This window comes from Trichomycterus rosablanca, chromosome 14 (genome assembly GCF_030014385.1).
Source record: "Trichomycterus rosablanca isolate fTriRos1 chromosome 14, fTriRos1.hap1, whole genome shotgun sequence".
NCBI classification, from domain to species: Eukaryota; Metazoa; Chordata; class Actinopteri; order Siluriformes; family Trichomycteridae; genus Trichomycterus; species Trichomycterus rosablanca.
In genome coordinates this window covers 17,116,716-17,141,901 of record NC_086001.1, presented here as the reverse complement: position 1 = coordinate 17,141,901, position 25,186 = coordinate 17,116,716, and the positions used below count along the sequence as shown (strand labels likewise).

Genomic DNA, 25,186 nt, shown 5'->3' with positions numbered 1-25,186 from the left:
GTAGATTTCGCTGTAAACAATGAGTTGCCACTTTGTGTTCTAATTCGGCATAGAGCAGTCATATGTGAAACACTACTGTCTTCTCAGCATTGATAACAGTGTTTTTACCTAAATAATACCAGGTTCCACCGAGATTTGAACTCGGATCGCTGGATTCAGAGTCCAGAGTGCTAACCATTACACCATGGAACCACAAAAGAAATGTTTTTAATGAAGAATTGAGCACAAAGGTTAATAATTACACCAGCTGGATGGATAGATGGAAGTTAACATGTCAGACATCCCAAGTTGCAAGGGGGGGGGGGGGGGGGGGGGATGTCTGACATGTTAACTTCCATCTATCCATCCAGCTTAAATACCATAAACACGACATATAAAACATGTGGAGCTAATGGTGTAATTATTAACCTTTGTGCTCAATTCTTCAAAAAAAAGAAACAAAAGAAAAAAAGCTAAAAACCTCTCGCACACAGCAAAGGATATGGGTGATAACAGAACTTTTAGAAACTGCTAACTGAGCTACTAAGCTAACTGTTCGCGTCAGTGTGAAAAATAATAAATTTATGTTCCCTACATAGTGCACTAGATTGTATATTAGAAAAGAATTTATGTTCCTTACTTAGTGCACTAGATAGTGTACTAGATAATAGACTTATGTCTCTTACATCATGCTTTAGGTAGCGTATTAGTTAACGGATTTAGGTTCCCTACACAGTGCACTAAATTGTATATCAGATAACGGATTTATGTTCCCTACATAGTGCACTAGATAGTGAATTAGACAATTGGTTTATGTTCCCTACACAGTGCACTAGAGAGTGTATTAGATAACACATTCATGTTCACAACATAGTGCACTAGAAAGTATAACTAGATGATGATTTGTGTTCCTTACATAGTGCACTAGATAGTGTATTACATAATTAATTATGTTCACTACATAGTGCACTAGATTGTATATCAGATAACGGATTTAATACTCACGTGTGTGTGCGCGTTCTTGGCCGCTCGTTTTAGATTCCAGGAGATTTTATCTGACTTGCGGGCATCAGGGAGCCGTTATGTACAGTGTATCACAAAAGTAAGTACACCCCTCACATTTCTGCAGATATTTAAGTATATCTTTTCATGGGACAACACTGACAAAATGACACTTTGACACAATGAAAAGTAGTCTGTCTGCAGCTTATATAACAGTGTAAATGTATTCTTCCCTCAAAATAACTCAATATACAGCCATCAATGTCTAAACCACCGGCAACAAAAGTGAGTACACCCCTAAGAGACTACACCCCTAAATGTCCAAATTGAGCACTGCTTGTCATTTTCCCTCCAAAATGTCATGTGATTTGTTAGTGTTACTAGGTCTCAGGTGTGCATAGGGAGCAGGTGTGTTCAATTTAGTAGTACAGCTCTCACACTCTCTCATACTGGTCACTGAAAGTTCCAACATGGCACCTCATGGCAAAGAACTCTCTGAGGATCTTAAAAGACGAATTGTTGCGCTACATGAAGATGGCCAAGGCTACAAGAAGATTGCCAACACCCTGAAACTGAGCTGCAGCACAGTGGCCAAGATCATCCAGCGTTTTAAAAGAGCAGGGTCCACTCAGAACAGACCTCGCGTTGGTCGTCCAAAGAAGCTGAGTGCACGTGCTCAGCGTCACATCCAACTGCTGTCTTTGAAAGATAGGCGCAGGAGTGCTGTCAGCATTGCTGCAGAGATTGAAAAGGTGGGGGGTCAGCCTGTCAGTGCTCAGACCATACGCCGCACACTACATCAAATTGGTCTGCATGGCTGTCACCCCAGAAGGAAGCCTCTTCTGAAGTCTCTACACAAGAAAGCCCGCAAACAGTTTGTGAAGACATGTCAACAAAGGACATGGATTACTGGAACCATGTCCTATGGTCTGATGAGACCAAGATTAATTTGTTTGGTTCAGATGGTCTCAAGCATGTGTGACGGCAATCAGGTGAGGAGTACAAAGATAAGTGTGTCATGCCTACAGTCAAGCATGGTGGTGGGAATGCCATGGTCTGGGGCTGCATGAGTGCAGCAGGTGTTGGGGAGTTACATTTCATTGAGGGACACATGAACTCCAATATGTACTGTGAAATACTGAAGCAGAGCATGATCCCCTCCCTCCGGAAACTGGGTCGCAGGGCAGTGTTCCAGCATGATAATGACCCCAAACACACCTCTAAGACGACCACTGCTTTATTGAAGAGGCTGAGGGTAAAGGTGATGGACTGGCCAAGCATGTCTCCAGACCTAAACCCAATAGAACATCTTTGGGGCATTCTCAAGCGGAAGGTGGAGGAGCGCAAAGTCTCGAATATCCGCCAGCTCCGTGATGTCGTCATGGAGGAGTGGAAAAGCATTCCAGTGGCAACCTGTAAACCTCTGGTAAACTCCATGCCCAGGAGAGTTAAGGCAGTTCTGGGAAATAATGGTGGCCACACAAAATATTGACACTTCAGGAACTTTCACTAAGGGGTGTACTCACTTTTGTTGCCGGTGGTTTAGACATTAATGGCTGTATATTGAGTTATTTTGAGGGAAGAATAAATTTACACTGTTATATAAGCTGCACACAGACTACTTTTCATTGTGTCAAAGTGTCATTTTGTCAGTGTTGTCCCATGAAAAGATATACTTAAATATCTGCAGAAATGTGAGGGGTGTACTCACTTTTGTGATACACTGTATATGCGGAAGACTTCTGGAACTGACATGTAATCTAAGGTGACTCTTAAGTTTATTTGCTGCTGTTGGCTTATAAAGTTCTACTAAACAAACTGGCTCGTATTTTAGCACTGATATACCTTCCTGAATGGTGATCTGCTTGGTTGACACTACTAGCATAAACAGTTGTGGTCTACACCCCACAAGCGAGCTGTTGTACTGCACATGCGCTGATTGCTACCATCCTGAAACTGCTAATGTTTCCAAACCTTGAAACTCACACCAGCTCCCAAATGAAACTTGCCATTTGCTAAATAAATAAAGCTGAAAAAGAAAAATACACACACACACACACAACTTCAGACTTTAACATCTCAGATTTTTTAAACTAATGGGATTCATATAATTCTAAAATAATGTAGAAGATTTAGGCAGTACATTTTAACTATTCTTTTGCTAAACATTGCCATCCAAGTATCAAAATCACAACAAAACGCCCCACTGTTAATAACTGCACGGAGTTAAGTCTTATAGTTTAACACCTCCCGAAGTTGAGCGCCTCCCGAAGAACAAAGAGACATTTTTTGAACGGCTCTTTAAAAGGAACCGAGCCAAAAGATCCGGTATATATATGTAGCAGGATGGGGTTTTGTGTTGATTTCATCTAAATTGCTCTCCAGCTGAGGATGATTTGTAGGTACCTTTAAATTGCTGGGCGGTCCTTTCCCATGCTATAAGTATGGGCATTGGTTGACTACCTGTGGTGCACTTCCTGCTGTTTCTTCTTCCAGGGCATCTGACGTCCATGCCGGCAGCGTTCAGCATGGACGGATTCGGCTTTGTGTCTCCCGGTGAATCGCTTCACGATTAAAAGCCATGTGGGCTTGTGTTGGTAGTACCGGTGCTATGTTGCAGGCTCTCTCTGCGTTCCTGTTGGCGTGTTTCGCTTTCAGTAAAGTGAAAATGGCGGCCATGCACACTACTGTGGCTGTGTCTGCTGGTCTGTACTCTGACTTTCACTGCGGAGGGAAACTGCATTGCTGTGTCCGGGTAGGCATACGATCTATTTTTAAATTGGTCATCGTGTGAGTTGATTATTTTAAGTGTTGTGTATTATGTGTTCTAGGTCTTTTAGCCTGGATCGTGTTGGCTAGCGTTAGAATAATAAAATTGGACACCCCATCAATTAGCAATGTGTAGGTTATAGCATAATAAAACAGTGAGTTACGATTGTGTTGGTGCGAGGTCGGGGTGAGTAGCTACAGGAAGGGAGTGAACAGATAATTGGTAGCACACAGTTCCATAGAAGAACTCCCTAAATATCTTACACCGATAAGGCCGGTTCGGTGCCTCGGACAAGGTCAATGGCGCTGAGAAAGCAACATCTGAAAGAATTAATTAGGACTGGTTTAAACAGACCATGAGAACAAAGAACTCAGAAGGTGTGGGCAAAATTATAAAAGCACGTTGAACCCTGCGCTCGAGGTCTGTATCTCTCTGACTTGCATTGATTGTTCTCTGAAAGCAGAAGTACAGATACCAGCTGGTGAGGCCTGAGGAGAACCAAACCTTTTCTAAATAAACTTTGTTAGACTTGAGGACTTGGCTAGTTGATCATTTGTCACCCAAAACTCGATTTATCGATTAAATAGTAGCAGAGGATGGTTTTGGGTTTTGATAAATGATCAATTTTTGTGGTTTTAGTTAATTTTAAATATTAGAGGATTTGGAATATTTTTGACTGGAGCCAGCTGAGCGGATGAATTTCCTGCACTCCCTGTGCGCACACTAAAAGGTAAGAGCATTTTAGCTCTTTTATTTAGCTGAAACTTGTATTAAGGGGAGTGTGGTGAATTAATTTGCCCAGTGTAAGTGCTGGTAAATTCAGTGTAATTGAGGTAATAAGGGGTTTTGTTGTTCTCTGCTTTTCATTATTTCATTCTTTGTTTCTGCGAATCTCACTTAGTATAAGTTGGCCAACGACAGAGAGTATAATTGTGTGAAGTAATTAGGATAAAGGAGACTCTCTGATAAAGCTGAGGTAGCTTTTAGGGTTCTTTGTCTATCTATGTGTTTGGACCCTCTGATAAAGCTGAGGTAGCTTTTAGGGTTCTTTGTGTTTGGACCCTCTGATAAAGCTGAGGTAGCTTTTAGGGTTCTTTGTGTTTGGACCCTCTGATAAAGCTGAGGTAGCTTTTAGGGTTCTTTGTGTTTGGACCCTCTGATAAAGCTGAGGTAGTTTTTAGGGTTCTTTGTCTTTGGACTCTGATAAAGCTGAGGGAGCTTTTAGAGTTCTTTGTCTACCTATGTGTCTATGTGAATTGGATTTTGGACAGTTGAAATAAGACTGTATTGGTTTATGTGTTTAGTTTGAGAATTGGAGCGCAAGCGTGGACAGGTATTGCTGAGGTGGCATAATACCTGATACCTTGTTACAGGTATTGCTGAGGTGGCGTACAGGTATTGCTGAGGTGGCATAATTCCTGGTACCTTGTTACAGGTATTGCTGAGGTAGCATTTAGTGACACGCTTGGGGCCACGTGTAAGAGTGCTGAAGAGAGCCATTACCGTGCAATTGTGGAACTCCTTACCACGTAGTTTTAAGTCAATTCCAAATAAATTTTCAGTGAGATTCTGGTGAATTATTTCCCTTACTAACTGTGTGTGTTTTATTGTTTTGTCCTGAGTCTACTAACTCTTGCTAAATATATTTGTTCTGCTTGTTTAAACGTGTCAATAGAGTAGTTGTCTTTGTATGTAACATGGCTGCTGCTACTGCCGGTGAGTTGAAGAAGCTGGTAATGGTAAGGATTTTAGACACAACTAACTTAAAAGATAGAAAGGACGTGGAGCAGTGTTTGGCAGAGAGGTGTGTGAAACACACCAAGGTGGGCCTGTACCCAAGTGATTTTGAGCCAGTACCCGACAAATTAGAGCGTCAAAAAATTGTCATCGTAGCGAGGAAAAATCTGGCTGACGCCCAACAGCGAGTTGGACAAGTTACAGCCGTCAAAAAACTCTTGGCAAAAAAGGAAGTTGATAAATTGGAAAATAAACTTGCTCTTACAAAGCGTGTGGTACAATACATGAACGGTGTGTGTGAGGAGAAGGGAGGGGTGGAGAAAGAGGTGCAGCCCACTGCTGCACTCACCGGACAGCCCACCACAGAGCACACCCTGACTACGTCATTATGTGACGAGAAGGGAGGGGTTGAGCATCTGACTACTCAGCCCACTGCTGAGCAGACCGTGGTTACGTCATTCCCCCCACCCTACTCTCCCCGTCCAACACAGACACAGGAAGTCACCACTTCCTCTGACACACTGACACAGATTCACAGAGCAGCGCCGTCTGCTCCGGTTTACCCTGACTTGACTACATTACAGATGCCGACTAAATATTATTCAGTGCTGTCAAAATGCCATTTGCAAGGCCTTGAGCCTTTCAATTTTTCCTTTCTACTGTCAGATCATTGTCCAGTGAATTTACTGGGGCGAGATCTGATGTAAAAAATTAGGTATTACCCTGATCAGTGAAACTGACAGGCTAAAAATCCAAATTACCCAACATAACTCCTTTCAGGGTGTAATGATGAACATTAAACCCTTACTTTATGTTTATTCATGGCATCTCTGCAACCACAGCATGAATGAAGTGAATCTGAAGCTCACAGAACACGCTTACTTGCTTACTAACCAAGCGAAAAAACATAGATTTGCATTGCACTGAACGGATCCAAGAGGGGGAGTCAGTTGAACGGTATGAAAAGGAGTGTTTGAGAAACTTAGATAAGACTGAGGTTGTTTTGGAGTAGAAGTAGGAGCGAAGTTTAAGTTGACTTGCTTAGAATTGATGAAAGGGAAGGCTAACCACACCTGATTGACATAAAAGGCTGCGTCCCAAACGTGTCACTGTATAAAGGTTGTAATGATCACTGGAGTGATTTGGGTTCTTGAGGGTTGGAACTGTTGTCGTGTGATGGTTGAACAGACATTGTGGATACTTTGGTGATTGAGACTAAGCAAAATGTCTGATTTCTGTATTAAGTTGATCTATGTCTCTCATGAGGAGAGAACAGTTGAGTTGTGTACAAATGTGTACAAAGGACATGATTGGTTGTGTCCAAAAAGGTCAACAGTGAATGATTGTTTGTTGGCAGCTCCAACGAAGAAGCAATGTGAAAATGACACAGTGAAATTATTATGCCATCTAGCAAAGATAAAGTCAGCCTTTCAAAATTACAATTAGTAAAACATGAAGTTAAATTTTTAGGTTAACTGATCTCTGTTGAAGGTAAAAGATTAGAAAATGGCAGAATAGAAGCCATTCGAAAAAAAAAAAAAATAATCCATGTCAATCACAAAACAGCAACTAATGTTTTTCTTAGGTATGTGATTTTATTGCAGAACTATCATCTCTAAGTATGAAGTCCTCGAGGCTCCCTGAAGCGAAATTGCTGATGGGAAGGGCCTACAGGCCCACAGTGCACTTAGTTGGAACATCGAAGCAGACAAGGCCTTTGAAACATCGAAAAGAGCTCTGAAGACAACACCAACAACAGGGAATCCCGGATCCAAACAGACCACTCACTCAGACAGTGAATGAAAAAGGAGGGTGTATGACGTCAGTATTACTCCAGGGTCAACTAAGACCAATAAATATATTTTTTAGCTAAATTAGACCTTATAGTAGCAGGTCTCCAATGTGTTTGAGAGCTGTGCCAGCTGAATAAAAAAGTGGTAAATGATTCAATAGACTTATGTAAGTTACTGAAATTTGACCATGTTGGTACCAAACTATGTTTCTCAATTGCTGAACAAAGAAACAAGATAACTGATAATATGATGACAGCTAGATGGCTGAGGTATAACAATGTATTACTTGAAATGACTAACATCACACTGAAAATATATAATGTATTTAATCCTGATAATTTTCTTCCTACAGAAAATGAAGGTGAACAAAATGATTGTTTTAATGTTGTTAATAAAGTTTGCTTTCCTAGACCAGATTTACAGGAAACTACAAAACTCCAAAATCCAGATATGGAGCTGTTTGTTGATGAATTTCATACAGAAGCACAGAAACAGGAAGAAGCTGTGTGGGGTATGATGTAATGACAAAAAAAAAATGAAACAATTCAAGCAAAATCACTAACATCTTATCTATCATCTCAAGCTGATGAATTAGAAGCGTTGTAAATTGGCTAAGGGGAAAAACTGTTAGCATTTTCACTGACAGTAGGTATGAATCTGAAGTAGTACATGAGGCCTTTTGACCTTTTTAGGTAAACCTATCACACATCACAACCTGATTTCTGCACTTCTGGATAAAATCCTATTTCCAAAAGCTATTGATGTATGTAAATGTAAAGCTCACACCTCATGTTCTGATCCCATTTCACAGGGCAATAACAGAGCAGACATGGCTGAGAAAAGGCAGCAGTGAAATGTGAAGTAGATAAATATTTTGTGTTGTGAAAAAATGATTTCTGTTTCAGCTGACCTGACAGGCATGAAGTCCTTCGCCAAGCCAAAAGAAAAGGCCGAGTGGAAGCGAGCTGGGTGTAACAAAAGGATGAGGTTTGGTATGGTCCAACTGATAAGCTGTGTCTTCCCATAAATTGCTTGTAGATTATGATAATTTGACACATGGTCGAGACCATGTGTCAAAAAGGAGGGATGCAGGTAGTATCTCAAGACATTGGTACACTATGGGCTTAACTAGCTTAACTAATTACTCCCAAAAAAAAAAACATTTGTGAACGGTGGATGATTTGCAAAACAAATAACGTTAGTAGGGGTATTAAAACTGCTTAAAGTGCCCAACCACTGGCTGATAGACCATGTCAGCATCTCCAGATTGATTTCATTGATATGTTCTCCAAATGGATTGAAGCATTCCCAACTGAGGTTAGGACAAGTGCGGTAGCAAAAGCACTTATAACAGACATAATCCAAAAGGTGGGGGATCCCTGAAAGAATTGGCAATGACAATGGTACTCCATTTGTCAACAAAGCATTACAGAAGGAGGTGAGTATATTGCTCATTGTGTAGGTGCAGACCTGACTCTTGGAGCTGGAGTGGCAAAGCAGATAAGAAGCCAACTAGGAGTGGAAGGTCTGAATCCGGTTCAGGTTGGTAAGTGTGCAGTGCACACAGGAAAGGGGGTGACTGTGTTTAATCTGGTAACCAAGAAGTGGTCTACTGATAAGCCTAAGCTTAGGGATTTTATCTCAGCAGTAGCACATTTGGCGGAGCTGCTGCTGGCACTTAATGTGCCCACTCTGGGGATTCCAAAATTAGTGTGTGGACTGGATCAGTTGGAGTGGAAAGTAGTGAAACCAATTCTCAAATCTTATTTGAGCCAAACAAGGACCCAAGTTACAGTTTTCCATTAAAGTTAGTTCAGGTACTTTCAGTAAGATGCCGTTTAACCCACCTACAGATCCGGTTGGTCAAGCCATGAGAAGGTTGGGCTGTAGAACTTGGTGTATTACCACGACTGTAATGATGCTGCTATCCATAACATTTGTGGGTTTCATATTGATTCTCTGTAGAAAGGGGGAAGAAATAAGAAAGAAACAGTTTGATGATGGGTGGTTAGAGGTTGTTAGAGGAGAGGACAAGGAAGGGAAAGACAGGATTCAGAATTTTACTAATGCAAATGACACACAGACAGGGCTAAAAAGACAAAAAAAGGGCAGTTGCAGCACCATTTCAGCCAGGTGTAACAGTAGAGATAAATTACAATGAGTCAACCACGATCCTGTTTGACATACATACAGTTATGGGAAAAAACAGGAAAAATCTGAACTGGAGAGGACATGATGTGTATGGATGTGATAGTTGGACTCCTAGGTATGCGCTCAGGTGGGGCACGTCAGAAATATATTGTGACTCTTGGAACTCTGTATTCACTCATAGTAACCCGCGTTATAAATATCAATATCAGCCTAGTTATCTACTGTCGAAAGCTGTCTGCATGTGGAGAAAGGGTAAGAGTAGAGTGTTTCCATACTTTAACATGACACTAAGGGGGGATCAAGCCTTGTTGTCTGTTCCAGTATTAGCTGATTATGGGTGGAAAAACACAGATCTATGTTGTATCACGGTGGGTGTGGACATATCAGGTAGTGATCCATTAGGGAGACTATGTCTGAAACCTAGGACTACAAGCAAAACTGACAATTTAGGGAAATCAGCCCCGATTGTTTCTGATGGAGGACAGGCAGTGATGATACTTCAGACCCAGAACATGACATGGAGAGACCAGCTGGCCGTTGAAACAGGATTTACCGACAAAAACATGTGGCTGGAATGGGTAAGATACACATCAGAGGGTTTGGGGGTTAACAATTGTTTTGTCTGTGCTGCAGCTAATCCCAAATTAGCTACACATCTCATGTCAGGAGAAAACTTAACATGTTTGGCAACGTTATTTAGTACACCTATGGCTATAGAAAACACCACAGTCTGCCAAGAATTGGAAAAAGGGTTTCCCATTTCTAACCAACAATTACCTGTGAACATTGTAGCATACAAGGGTAATTATACATGTTTCCACTCCACTGTATCTGGGCAAATCAATAGAGGGAAGTTCCCCAAATGGTGGTGCAGCAAGACTGAAAACATCAGTCTCAAAAATACTACCTTTTATATCAAACGACAAACAGAGCTGATTTGCTGTGGCTATGTGGTGATTTGAAAGTAAGAAGGAGACTGTCCGGTGTGTGGACTGGAGAATGTGCTCTTGTTTCTTTAATAGTGCCTTTTAGGATCTTCAGACATGACGGAGTGGAGGATCCAGCTGGTGTTATGAGAAGTCACAGACAGACCAGAGAAGTTAAACCTGGAGGATCATTTGATAAAACTGTATGGATAGATGGGATCGGGGTTCCCAGAGGAGTTCCTGATGAGTTCAAAGCCAGAGATCAAGTCGCAGCTGGTTTTGAAAGTATCTTGTTCTGGTGGTCAACTATTAATAAAAATGTGGATTGGATTAACTATCTCTATTACAACCAGCAAAGATTTGTGAACTTTACTGTTCAGGCAGTAGAGGGACTTAGGGACCAATTGGATTAAACCTCACTAATGACTATGCAGAATAGAATGGCCCTAGATATGTTATTGGCAGATAAAGGAGGTGTCTGTCGCATGGTTGGAGCAACCTGTTGTACTTTCATCCCCAACAATACAGCCCCAGACGGTACTGTCTCTAGAGCCCTTAAAGGTTTGAAAGCCTTGTCCAGAGAATGGAAAGAAAATTCAGGTATAGACAATCCCTTTGCTAAATGGCTAGAAAAAATGTTTGGGTCTTGGAAAGGTCTGGTCATGCAATTGGCCATGGCTGTGTGTGTAAGTTTGGCAATGGTGGTCGTGTGCGGGTGTTGCTGCGTGCCTTGCATCAGAGCTCTGATAGTAACATTTATCAGCACTGTGATCCAAAAGGGGGCCTCTCCTGTTACAACAGATGAGACAGTACTGCTCATGTCGACAGGGCTTAACCCTGACGCTCATGAGGACCTGGGTGATCAAAATAAGGATGAGTATGTTGATTTCTTTGCTTTGGGAAGTGTGTGATTTATTCACAGGAGCACCTTGAAGTTAGATGACATCCAGAGGATACGAAGCAAGAATAGAAGATTGTCTTTTGAATTTACTATGTCTTTTCTACTTTGCTTGCATTACAACAATACACAAATATTTAGAGGAACACTTGATAGCACATGAATAAAGTAATGGGTATATACAACACACATAGGTACATTTGCTTTTAGCATAGTTTACAAATATATCTCCGTATACAGTAGGTTCTGTATGTTTGATGATGGTTGAGGGAGGAAGGTTGGTCTGGGGAATGTGATAGCTTAGGGCAGTTTCTGGGAAGATTGCCAGAACGCCTGCTTTGTCTCACCTTGCCATCAGGGAGACTGTGCCCTTGGGGAAGGCACAAAGTAAGTAGTGACCTAAGGGTCATTACTGAATGAGGCTGTCGTTCCTCATACTGAACTAGACACCCTGTTAATAAAAAGATATCATCAAAAACATGGAACACCTTTGCATTTCATTTCATTTTGTGTGGTTATGTATAATCAATTTGATGACATCATAATGACATAATAGGGATTTAGAGTATTTTAGTTTGATTACATATGATTATCACATATAGGTGTTTCCCGTCTCTAAAGGACGTTAAACTCTGCTCTATCGGGTATCTGAGGGTCCACGCATGCTTTTATTTGTGTAAGTTTGAGATCTGACTTCTGCTTTGGGAGAAGAATGCAATGTTTTGCATTCTAAGGGGGATTGTTAGAATAATAAAATTGGACACCTCATCAATTAGCAATGTGTAGGTTATAGCATAATAAAATAGTGAGTTACGATTGTGTTGGTGCGAGGTCGGTGTGAATAGCTACAGGTAGGGAGTGAACAGATAATTGGTAGCACACAGTTCCATAGAAGAACTCCCTAAATACCTTACACCGATAAGGCCGGTTCGGTGCCTCGGACAAGGTCAATGGCGCTGAGAAAGCAACATCTGAAAGAATTAATTAGGACTGGTTTGAACAGACCATGAGAACAAAGAACTCAGAAGGTGTGGGCAAAATTATAAAACCATGTTGAACCCTGCGCTCGAGGTCTGTATCTCTCTGACTTGCATTGATTATTCTCTGAAAGCAGAAGTACAGATACCAGCTGGTGAGGCCTGAGGAGAACCAAACCTTTTCTAAATAAACTTTGTTAGACTTGAGAACTTGGCTAGTTGATCATTTGTCACCCAAAACTCGATTTATCGATTATCATCCAGCATCACCATCATTCTTTTTCATTCCACACTGGAGCAATCAACAAAAAAATCACTTAAAGGGTCTGCAGTGGATAAATGTTATTACACTCATATTACAGTTTTACATTTCTAGAGTTTCTACAAGGTTAAAGTCATTAGACTGAACATTTAGTGATTGACTGTCCAGTTGAAGTAGATGTTGTTGTGCACAGTGAGCTGAGAAGACGACCTCTGAGAGCAGAAGAACAAACCGATGCTTCCAAGAGCTCTTTATCTACAAAACCTGCAGAAATGAAAGAGTTCTGGAACTGAGTCTGTTTACAGAGATGAAGCTCCAACTCCTGCTGTTCTGAAGTGTCTCCTGGAGACCAAGAAACAAGGAGAGGAAACATGAGAATGAAATGTTTATGTTATAACAGTCTGGATCCAACATGGTTGAGTATTTGCAGCAGTAGGAACAGAGGAAGCTCTTCCTGTTGGTGTTAGAGCTTGGACGTGATCATTTTTCTCAGTATATTACAGTCCTGTAGAGCAGCGTCTCTTATCCAAGCAGTGGATGTTTGTTTTAGAGCTTTTATTGCTTTGATTTACACTTTCCCAATCAGTCCCTCAGCTTGGGAAACATTACAGCAGGTAGTGAACCAGCACCCTGGTAAATCTTCAGCTATCTGGGTTTCAGGGGCCGTGATTTATTCAACAGAGGAGGAATTTAACATGTAAAGAAGAGCAGGTTAAGATGTATGTTAGATGTATTTTATATTTTTGTTTAATCACAGTTATTAAATAATAATTAGTTAATATAATTCAGACATTAATAAATTGTATTATAGTGTTAAATTGTAGCCTATTTTAATGAGATTAAGCTTTAATGCTGTATTTTCTTAAATGTATTTAATCCAGCACAATGGTTAAACTGCGCAACCCAACAAGTTAAAATAACCCATCATGTGTTCTGTCTAATATTTACACAGTGCTGGTTGCCAAATAACACATTTTCACCTGCATTCTTTTTTTCTGTATACCAAAAACAGTCGCCATTGCAGGTCTACAACATGTTACAAAAACACTTGGGACACTTTATTTTTGCTTTCTTAATTTTGCCGGTGTCACGTTGTATTGAAATTAAAATAAATAAATTAAAATTTAAAATTTAAAAGCAAGTGTTTAGGTTCATTCATCATCTTAATACATATTACAAACTAATCAAGCTCGTCAAATTTCAGACATTGTTCACGTAAACAAAAATCTCAGTTGGAAGCACAAGGTGATTCATTTATTTATAGATGGCGCTGTTTATGGTTTTACACTTTAAAACATGAACATTAAAAAAATAACAACAAACACAACAACAACAATTTAATAATAATGTCACAAATCTGTACCCAAGCAACAAGCTGTAATTTTATCTAGCACCACTAGATGGGAACGATCTCTGTACAACATTTCGAACTTCACTTTAAAAGTCAGTTCAGTGTGTTTTACTGTAGTAAGAATAGCTCCACATGTTTTGTATGTAGTGTTTATGGTATTTAAGCTGGATGGATAGATGGAAGTTAACATGTAATCTAAGGTGACTTAAGTTTATTCGCTGCTGTTGGCTTATAAAGTTTTACTGAACAAACTGGCTCGTATTTTGGCACTGATATACCTTCCTGAATGGTGATCTGCTTGGTTGACACAACTAGCACAAGTAATCGTGGTCTACACCCCACAAGCGCTCTGTTGTACTTGTGCATGCGCTGAACGCTACCATCCTGAAACTGCTAAAGTTTCTAAACCTTGGAACTCACACCGGCTCCCAAATGAAACTTGCCATTTGCTGATTTCCGGGAGGTGGAGATCAGTGATGGAGAATAGTTGATGGTAGCATCATCATTCTATTTATATACATACGTGTGTGTGTGTGTGTGTGTGTGTGTGTGTGTGTGTGTGAATTGTTTGAGCTGTAACATATGTTCAAAATTGTAATTATGTTTTTTATATTCACAGGTGGAGATCAGTGATGGACAATAGTTGATGGTAACATCATCATTATATTTATATACATACGTGTGTGTGTGTGTGTGTGTGTGTGTGTGTGTGTGTAAATTGTTTGAGCTGTAACGTTTAAAATTATAACTTATGTAATAATGTTTTTTTTTTCAGGAGGACATCAAATTACAATAAATTAAAATAAAAATCAATTTTAAAATCACATTGAGTACTGTTTATCATTATTGTAACGGTAAGTGGGCTAGACTGACAGGAGGGGCGCACACACACGCAGAGAGGTATTAACTGATATATTTAATAACAATAAAGACAAAAGATCACACAAACAAAACCAACAAATACTTGACCTAAGCTAAGATAAATGCTAAATATACAAACACGAACCTAAACCCTAAGCTAAACAAGAACTAGACAGGACTAAAGGCAAACAGGACTTAAATGACTAACAGGGCGAACCAACAGGCTAAACAGACAGGCTAAACAAAGATTAAACAGGTTACTAGAACATGAACTAACTAGACAGGAACATAGAACAAAACCAAAACAGAATGAACAGACCGGATGGGACGGAGCAGAGCAGGTAGGAATCAGAATCAAGAGCTATGACCAAACAGGAACCAGAGCAAACAGAGTTACCACAGAATAGTCTCCAACCAGCCTTTCCCTGATCCTCTCCTAAATACAGGCAGCCGGGGCTAATTAGCCCCAGCTAACCAATCAGGAGAGGGAGGCTGGCTGGAGACTGGGGAGAGAAGGGCGTGGCACACTAGAGCACAGGGAGGCTTAAAGCGTGACAGTAGCCCCCTCCCAAAGGCACGCCTCCTGGAGTGCCCCAAAAAAAAAATATCCCAAAACAAGGAGGTCCCGGGCCCTGAGGGGCAAATTCAAAGTCATTAAGAATGTCCTCAGGTAGGCGTGATAAAAATGGTGGGACGCCGGCTGCCAACAGAAATCCAGATGTGCCGTCGGGGGGCGTCACCGAGAATTCAGAAGCGCCATCGGGGGGCGCTGACGAGGAATCAGGAGCAGCATCTAGGGGTGCCGACGAGAGTTCAGAAGCGCCGTCTGGGGGCGCTGACGAGGAGTCAGGAGCACCATCTAGGGGTGTCGACGAGAGTTCAGAAGCGCCGTCTGGGGGCGCTGACGAGGAGTCAGGAGCACCATCTAGGGGTGTCGACGAGAGTTCAGAAGCGCCGTTGGGGGGCGCTGACGAGGAGCCCGGAGCACCATCAAGGGGTGTCGACGAGAGTTCAGAAGCGCCGTTGGGGGGCGCTGACGAGGAGCCCGGAGCGCCGTCGAGCATCATCTCATCAACAGAAATACCATCGGAGAACGCCATCTCCGGAACAGAAGTGCCTTCGGAGGACGCCATCTCAGGAACTGAAACGCCATCGGAGGGCGTCCTCTCAGGAACAGAAACGCCTTCGGAGGGCGTCATCACAGGAACAGAAACGCCATCTGAGGGCGTCATCTCAGAAACAGAAACGCCATCGGAGTACGCCATCTCAGGAACAGAAACGCCATCGGAGGGCGTCATCTCAGGAACAGAAGCGCCATCGTAGTACGCCATCTCAGGAACAGAAGCGCCTTCGGTAGGCGTCATCTCAGGAACAGAAACGCCATCGGAGGGCGTCATCTCAGAAACAGAAACGCCATCTGAGGGCGTCATCTCAGAAACAGAAGCGCCTTCGGAGTACGCCATCTCAGGAACAGAAACGCCATCGGAGGGCGTCATCTCAGGAACAGAAGCGCCTTCGGAGGGCGTCATCTCAGGAACAGAAACGCCATCGGAGGGCGTCATCTCAGGAACAGAAACGCCATCGGAGGGCGTCATCTCAGGAACAGAAACGCCATCGGGGGGCGCCAACTCAGGAACAGGAGTGCCATCGAAGAACTCCAACACAGGAACAGGAGCACCGACAGGGTACTCCGACACAGGAACAGAAGAGCCATCGGGGGACTCTAACACAGGAACAGGAGTGCCGTCGGAGTACACCCACTCGGGAACAGGAGTGCCATCAGGGGGCACCAACTCGGGAACAGGAGTGCCATCAGGGGGCACCAACTCGGGAACAGGAGCGGCATCGGGCTGCGCCAACTCGGGAACAGGAGCGCCATCGGGATGCGCCAACTCAGGAACAGGAGCGCCATCGGGATGCGCCAACTCAGGAACAGAAGTGTCGTCGGAGGACACCAACTCAGGAACAGAAGTGTCGTCGGAGGACACCAACTCAGGAACAGAAGTGTCGTCGGAGGACACCAACTCGGGAACAGAAGTGCCATCGGAGGGCACAAACTCAGGAACAGAAGTGCCATCGGAGGGCACAAACTCAGGAACAGAAGTGCCGTCGCAGGGCACCAACTCAGGAACAGAAGTGCCATCGGAGGGCACAAACTCAGGAACAGAAGTGCCGTCGCAGGGCACCAACTCAGGAACAGAAGTGCCATCGGAGGGCACAAACTCAGGAACAGAAGTGCCGTCGCAGGGCACCAACTCAGGAACAGAAGTGCCATCGGAGGGCACAAACTCAGGAACAGAAGTGTCGTCGGAAGACACCAACTCAGGAACAGAAGTGTCGTCGGAAGACACTAACTCAGGAACAGAAGTGCCGTCGGAGGACACCAACTCAGGCACAGAAGTGTCGTCGGAAGACACCAACTCAGGAACAGAAGTGCCGTCGGAGGACACCAACTCAGGCACAGAAGTGTCGTCGGAAGACACCAACTCAGGAACAGAAGTGTCCTCGGGGTGCGCCACCCCAAAAACAGAAGCGCCAACTAGGATCATCTCAGAAACAGGAGCGCCCTCGGGATGCGCCAACTCTGGAACAGGAGCGCCAACGGGGGGCGCCAATTCAGGAACAGAAGCGCCGTCAGGGGGCGCCATCGAGGAAACAGGAGCGCCGTCAGGGGGCGCCATCGAGGAAACAGGAGCGCCGTCAGGGGGCGCCATCGAGGAAACAGGAGCGCCGTCAGGGGGCGCCATCGAGGAAACAGGAGCGCCGTCAGGGGGCGCCATCGAGGAAACAGGAGCGCCGTCAGGGGGCGCCATCGAGGAAACAGGAGCGCCGTCAGGGGGCGCCATCGAGGAAACAGGAGCGCCGTCAGGGGGCGCCATATAGGAAACTGGAGCACCGTCAATGAGCTGCGAGAATTTTGCTCTCATGAGGCCCTTGAACACCTTAACCGAGTTCAGCACAACTCCCCTGTCAGACCAAAGCTTCCTGGCCCAGTCACGAGCAGGGCCCCTCAGCCTTGACATCATAAACCGAATTTTATCGGTTTCAGCTGGCTGGGGGTCTAAAAGGTTCTGCAGGTAGAGCTGGCTCTGCAGAAGGAAGCCTTCGACGCCTGAGTCGCTTCCATCATACGGAGCTGGCCTACTTAACGGAAAGGTCTGTGGGAACCTCATGGAGTTACACTCCGGGAATTCATGTACCAAAAACATCTCGCTGTGTTCTGGTAAAAGGGGAGACTATTATGTAACGGTAAGTGGGCTAGACTGACAGGAGGGGCGCACACACACGCAGAGAGGTATTAACTGATATATTTAATAACAATAAAGACAAAAGATCACACAAACAAAACCAACAAATACTTGACCTAAGCTAAGATAAATGCTAAATATACAAACACGAACCTAAACCCTAAGCTAAACAAGAACTAGACAGGACTAAAGGCAAACAGGACTTAAATGACTAACAGGGCGAACCAACAGGCTAAACAGACAGGCTAAACAAAGATTAAACAGGTTACTAGAACATGAACTAACTAGACAGGAACATAGAACAAAACCAAAACAGAATGAACAGACCGGATGGGACGGAGCAGAGCAGGTAGGAATCAGAATCAAGAGCTATGACCAAACAGGAACCAGAGCAAACAGAGTTACCACAGAATAGTCTCCAACCAGCCTTTCCCTGATCCTCTCCTAAATACAGGCAGCCGGGGCTAATTAGCCCCAGCTAACCAATCAGGAGAGGGAGGCTGGCTGGAGACTGGGGAGAGAAGGGCGTGGCACACTAGAGCACAGGGAGGCTTAAAGCGTGACAATTATTGTATCCTCAAAGTTTTACTTTGTCACACCAACTTTTAGACACTCCAACACAACTCTTAACTGTTGTTTGTTTACTATGGATGTAAATATGTAGCAAAAGTTTTGCACCAGTGAAAACAAAATCTGTAAAATTTGTATCTGTAAAAAATAAATCTGTAAGTGTAAAAAAGATTTGTACCTGTAAAAAATACATTTGTGTTATAATGAGAGAGGCGTAGGACCCAAAGGTGCGGAGCAAAAAATAATATTTATTAACAATAAATAATATAAACACAGTACAACAAATAAAACTCAAACAGAAGACAATTCGAGGAATCCCGAACGAGGCCGCTGGTGTCGCTGGCAACTGAAAAGGAAACACAAACAAAGAAATGGAAAAGGAGCTGAAGCGAGGCGCGAACCCGGGTCACTCACTCACAACGCAGTGGTAAGTCCCACTAGGCTACAGTGTTGCTGGGACAACAGGCTCGCCTACTAAATAAGAGGCGGTTGCAAAGAGGCAGAAATACGGAAATAATCCGTTACAGGGACAAAACTAACAAAAGGGTGCTATTAACAGCAGCAGATCGGTTGTGTCACCAGCATTAAAAGGCTGGGAAGAAACCGATATTTAATTTGGCACAGAGAGCGGAGAGTTACCGCTGCACCAAACAGGCAGAGAATATCCTGGGAAAAACACCCGCGTTTAGTGGACTGCGGAATGTGGCTGTTAGCCCAAAGCTAACTCACTGCTAGCTTGGCAAGCGGGGAACAAGTGGCAAAGTCAAAACAACCGCAGCGCGAGGGCTGCATGTATTTGCACCGGCTCTCCCTAATCAGTGAAACAAAAACCTAGTTACCTTAGCCTTTTGGCTTACACACCCAACCGCTCTACGAAGCGCCTGGGGTAACCATTCTTGCCCTGATAAAAAAGGAATGGCTGGTGCAGAGCAGCCGTGTGACAAACACAGAACAAAGGTGCGACGCCCCCTTAAATAGGGGAACTCACAGCTGCAGGTCGTTGCCCTAATCAGCTGGACTCCTATTTGAGGCCATACTGCTCTTTGTTCTGTAACGCCTGCGACGCTGGGAACTGGTGATATGTTCACCAGACGTCGCAGGCACCCTAACAATTTGTACTTTTATTTTCGACGTGAGGATAAAAACATTGCAGCACAGTTTCAAATCTGCCTGCCTGAGTTTTGCAACAAATATCTCAGTCAGCGTGCTGCAAAACTGATCTGTACCTGTAGCTCCCGAGGGGCGAGGCGTGGGAGCGCAGGGGGCGGGACTAAGGGGGATATAGACGTAATTACCGACCAATCAAAGGAGCTGGTTTTTTAGCGCACCAAGAAGTGCGTCTGTTTAGTGGAGTTGGATCAGAACATCATAACTCATGTCATAACTTCCTTATTATGGATGTTGCCTGCGTGTGTCTGCTAGTTAATGTGTTAATGCGTTTAACCCTGGTAGTTTTATATTGGACATTTGTCTGACATTCCAGTTTCTTTCATCTCGTTCTCGGCTAATAAACGTTAAAAAATGAATAAACCTGCACGAACTGACTCTGCAGTAAACAAGGCACAAACTACAATCATACATGTTTTTAAAAGTCTTTCTGTTTATTTTTATTTAACGCTATTTTGTCATTGTGAGCTTTATCTGCCTTGAAAAGCCAAGGGGAGCCTCTCAAAAGTGCATAAAGCCAGGTTATAGTTCCGTATTACGTAAAAAAATGACAAACTTACATTTTAATGTACTACCCCTGAATTACAAAAAAAGCTCTACAGTGTGGGTATAGTAATAAAGAATAAAATATAAAACAAAAACAAAAATAGAGAAAAGTACTTTTTCATATAACAAAGGTTGTAGTAGTTACCATGTCACTTGCACTACTTACTACATTACATAATACAAGTCTTACAGCATGGGTACAGTAACGAATCATACAATGTACCACAGCATGAGTACAACAATAAAGAATGAAATATAGAACATTTTCATTGCAATTTACATTGCTTATTACATTAAAATGTAAGTTTATCATTTTTAGATTTTTTTTTACACAATATGTATTTGACTGTACCTGTACTGTAGGACTTAATACAGTTGTGGTACAAGTCACTAGGTAATACGGAACTATAACCTGGCTTTATGCACTTTTGAGAGACTCCCTTGGCTTTTCAAGGCAGATGAAGCTCACAATGACAAAATAGCGTTAAATAAAAATAAACAGAAAGACTTTTAAAAACATATGTGATTGTAGTCTGTTCCTTGTTTACTGCAGAGTCAGTTCGTGCAGGTTTGTTCATTTTTTAATGTTTATTTGCCGAGAACGAGATGAAAGAAACTGGAATGTCAGACGAATGTCCAATATAAAACTACCAGGGTTAAACGCATTAACACATTAACTAGCAGACAACACGCAGCAAACATCCACCATAAAACCCACAGCAACACTAATAAGGAAGTTATAACACGAGTTATGATATTCCATGATGATCCAACTACACTGAAACTTTGTGATTGTTTGGCTTTGTTGCTTGCGCAGCCATTTTAGGGTGGAACATCGGTAAATAAAGTTTATAATTACTTATTTAAATACGGAGGGAAAGAAACACACGTACACCATCGGTTTGCTTGAACTGGAACTGCCACAACAGAAGCTCTGCTTTATTTCTTATCTGTCAACATGTCAAAATAAAAGCACTCACAAGTAGTGTACTCATCAAATGAGAGCATATATTAACAAAACGCCCAGACCCCCACTTCATCTCATGTAGTACAGAACGTAATTTGTACCTCACTCATTCAACAAGTTCACATACCAAAAATAAAACTCTTGAACCTTTCCATTTTCAACTTCGTCACAGGTTTGGTCATAATATCTGCAACCATTCTCTCTGTGGGACAGTACTCACTTGTTATTTTGTTTTCACTGAGTGCTGACCGAATGAAGTGGTATCGAATGTCTATATGTTTGCATCTTTGACGACACACAGGGTTCTTAGAAAGGGCAAATGTTCCCTGGTTGTCCTTGTATATCTTTACTGGTACATTTTGATACCTACAATCCATTCCCTAGTAGCTGTGTGAGGTACAAACTCTCTTGAGTAGTGGCTGCAAGAGCCATGTATTCCGCTTCACAAGTAGACAAAGCAACTGTGGGCTGTTTCTTTGATTTCCAAGAGAACAAAGGTCCATCATTGGTTAAACTAAAACAATACCCAGTCGTGTTACATCTGTTATCTAAGTCAGACGCCCAGTCCGCATCACTGTATGTCTGAAGTTTTAAATCCCTTTCACTGTTCTTGAAGCACAGCTCATAGTCAATTGTTTCCTTCAGGTAACGTAACACATGTTTGGCTGCAATCAAATGTTGTGCATGTGGTTCTGCTAGATGCTGGGAAATTCTGCTAACAACCCAACTTAAATCAGGTCTCGTGCAAGTCATCACGTAAATCAAACTACCCACTATCTCACGATACAGTGTGTTATCAACTGAATCAGAGTTTGAGTCTAGTTCCCATTTTTGCTCACATGGGTCACTCTTGGCTTGCTATCCAACATACTGAACCTCTCCAGTATTTTATTTATGTATCCCTTTTGATTCATCTTTACAATTCCCTGACTCTGATCAAAATCTATGCCTAGGAAATGCCTAAGCTTCCCAAGATCTTTCATCTTAAATTTCGCTGTCAACTGTTCCTTTATGTCACTGAGTAAATGCCTGTCACTGGCAGCAATTATAAGATCGTCAACCCAAAGTATTAATATTACTCTCCCATCCTGAGCTTGTTTGCTGTAAACACAGTTGTCAACAGGGTTCTGAACAAATCCAATTTCAATTAGATGATCGTGTAGCATTTTATTCCAATTCCTACCAGATTGCTTTAGCCCATACAACGACTTATTCAACTTACAGACAAGTGTTTCTGCTGTGTGTGATTTCACTTCAAAACCCTCTGGCTGTTCCATATAAACCTCGCAGTCTATAGGAGCATGTAAATAGGCTGTTTTAACATCCATCTGGTGTAGGTTGAGATCATATTGTGCTGACATTTGCATCAGGATGCGTATTGATGTAATGTCTGCGGTTGGGGAAAATGTCTCCTTTACCCCTTTTCCACCGACGCGGCACGGAGCAAGTTCCGGTTCCCGAACTTGACTTTGAACCGGTTCCGTGTGTTTCCACCGGAAAAAATAGGTTCCAGAGAGCGAACTAGCGGGCCAATCTGGCACCACAGAATACTTGGTTTTTCAGCCCGAACCGTGACGTCCATCTGTGGGCGTGTCATGTTGTACAGCATAGTGCGTTAGCATTAATGCCGTCAGCTGGGTCTCGTATGGAGCTTATCGCTGCATTTTAAACTTTTAAACTTCACCTGATTAAATGTTTAGCCAGTTTGCAGCTGACATTTTCATATTGCATTTAAAAAGATGAACTGTGTGATATAACGAGATAAAAGTGACCCGGACAGAACGAAAAATGCTTAATGTGAATAATAAAGCGTGAAACTTTTTCAACTCCCCGAGCTGCATAAACACCACACATGATGTAAATCCAGCTAAACACAGATACATGTGGTATTTTAGAGTAGATTTGATGGTTATTTCACACAGATTGATGTTCGTGTTGTGGAACTTTAGTGATCTTTTATCGCTCAAGCCGGGCGCTGAGTAAACCGGCTATCTGCGCCGAGAGTCGCGGTAAAACCGAAGCGCAAAACGCTTCTCACGTCAATGAAGTAAAGAAAACAACAACTGAGACAAACACAGATGTTTGTTCGTGATGTGGAACTTTAATGATGTTTTATCGCTCGAGTCGAGCGCTAAGTAAATCCGCTATTTGCGCCGAGAGTCGCGGTGAAAGCGAAGCGCAAAACTCTTCTCACATCAGTGAACTAAAGAAAACAACAACTGATACAAACACGTCACGTCTTCTTATCACAGATAGTTAGATCGATGCTTTTTACATAAAAACTAACATCAGTAACAGCAGCACAAATGCTCGCACATAATCCACACACTCCGCCATTACCACTCTTAACTCTTAGTAAGTAACGCCCACCGATGATGACGCTGCTTGGTTCTCAAAAACTGGTGGAAACGCGCGTCAGTTCTCTACAGAACACCAAGGTTCAGAGAAACCTGAACAGAACCGGTTCTAGAACCATGTTTTTTTTTGGTGGAAAAGGGGTACTTGTAGTCTACTCCCATTATTTCGTTGTAACCCTTAACTACAAATCTTGCTTTGTATGTTTCTGATCCTTCAGCTTCATTTTTAATGGAATAAACCCATCTTTCCCCCACTGTACGCTTACCTTCTGGTAAAAGGGTCAGTATGTACAGTGTATCACAAAAGTGAGTACACCCCTCACATTTCTGCAAATATTTTATTATATCTTTTCATGGGACAACACTATAGAACTAAAACTTGGATATAACTTAGAGTAGTCAGTGTACAACTTGTATAGCAGTGTAGATTTACTGTCTTCTGAAAATAACTCAACACACAGCCATTAATGTCTAAATGGCTGGCAACATAAGTGAGTACACCCCACAGTGAACATGTCCAAATTGTGCCCAAAGTGTCAATATTTTGTGTGACCACCATTATTATCCAGCACTGCCTTAACCCTCCTGGGCATGGAATTCACCAGAGCTGCACAGGTCGCTACTGGAATCCTCTTCCACTCCTCCATGATGACATCACGGAGCTGGTGGATGTTAGACACCTGGAACTCCTCCACCTTCCACTTGAGGATGCGCCACAGGTGCTCAATTGGGTTTAGTCCATCACCTTTACCTTCAGCTTCCTCAGCAAGGCAGTTGTCATCTTGGAGGTTGTGTTTGGGGTCGTTATCCTGTTGGAAAACTGCCATGAGGCCCAGTTTTCGAAGGGAGGGGATCATGCTCTGTTTCAGAATGTCACAGTACATGTTGGAATTCATGTTTCCCTCAATGAACTGCAGCTCCCCAGTGCCAGCAACACTCATGCAGCCCAAGACCATGATGCTACCACCACCATGCTTGACTGTAGGCAAGATACAGTTGTCTTGGTACTTCTCACCAGGGCGCCGCTACACATGCTGGACACCATCTGAGCCAAACAAGTTTATCTTGGTCTCGTCAGACCACAGGGCATTCCAGTAATCCATGTTCTTGGACTGCTTGTCTTCAGCAAACTGTTTGCTGGCTTTCTTGTGCGTCAGCTTCCTTCTGGGATGACGACCATGCAGACCGAGTTGATGCAGTGTGCGGCGTATGGTCTGAGCACTGACAGGCTGACCTCCCACGTCTTCAACCTCTGCAGCAATGCTGGCAGCACTCATGTGTCTATTTTTTAAAGCCAACCTCTGGATATGACGCCGAACACGTGGACTCAACTTCTTTGGTCGACCCTGGCGAAGCCTGTTCCGAGTGGAACCTGTCCTGGAAAACCGCTGTATGACCTTGGCCACCATGCTGTAGCTCAGTTTCAGGGTGTTAGCAATCTTCTTATAGCCCAGGCCATCTTTGTGGAGAGCAACAATTCTATTTCTCACATCCTCAGAGAGTTCTTTGCCATGAGGTGCCATGTTGAATATCCAGTGGCCAGTATGAGAGAATTGTACCCAAAACACCAAATTTAACAGCCCTGCTCCCCATTTACACCTGGGACCTTGACACATGACACCAG

The 25,186-nt window shown here is 42.9% G+C and overlaps 1 non-coding gene and 2 pseudogenes across 1 annotated transcript; all 3 read right to left on the bottom strand.

Moving 5' to 3' along the window:
- LOC134327001 (uncharacterized) overlaps positions 1–15,840 on the bottom strand; it is a 61,639-nt pseudogene extending 45,799 nt beyond the window's left edge.
- Positions 1–25,186, bottom strand: part of LOC134326742 (zinc finger protein 850-like) — a 143,499-nt pseudogene that overhangs the window by 102,460 nt on the left and 15,853 nt on the right.
- trnaq-cug (transfer RNA glutamine (anticodon CUG)) lies at positions 121–192 on the bottom strand. The gene has a single exon. It is a non-coding gene; the product is annotated as a tRNA-Gln (tRNA).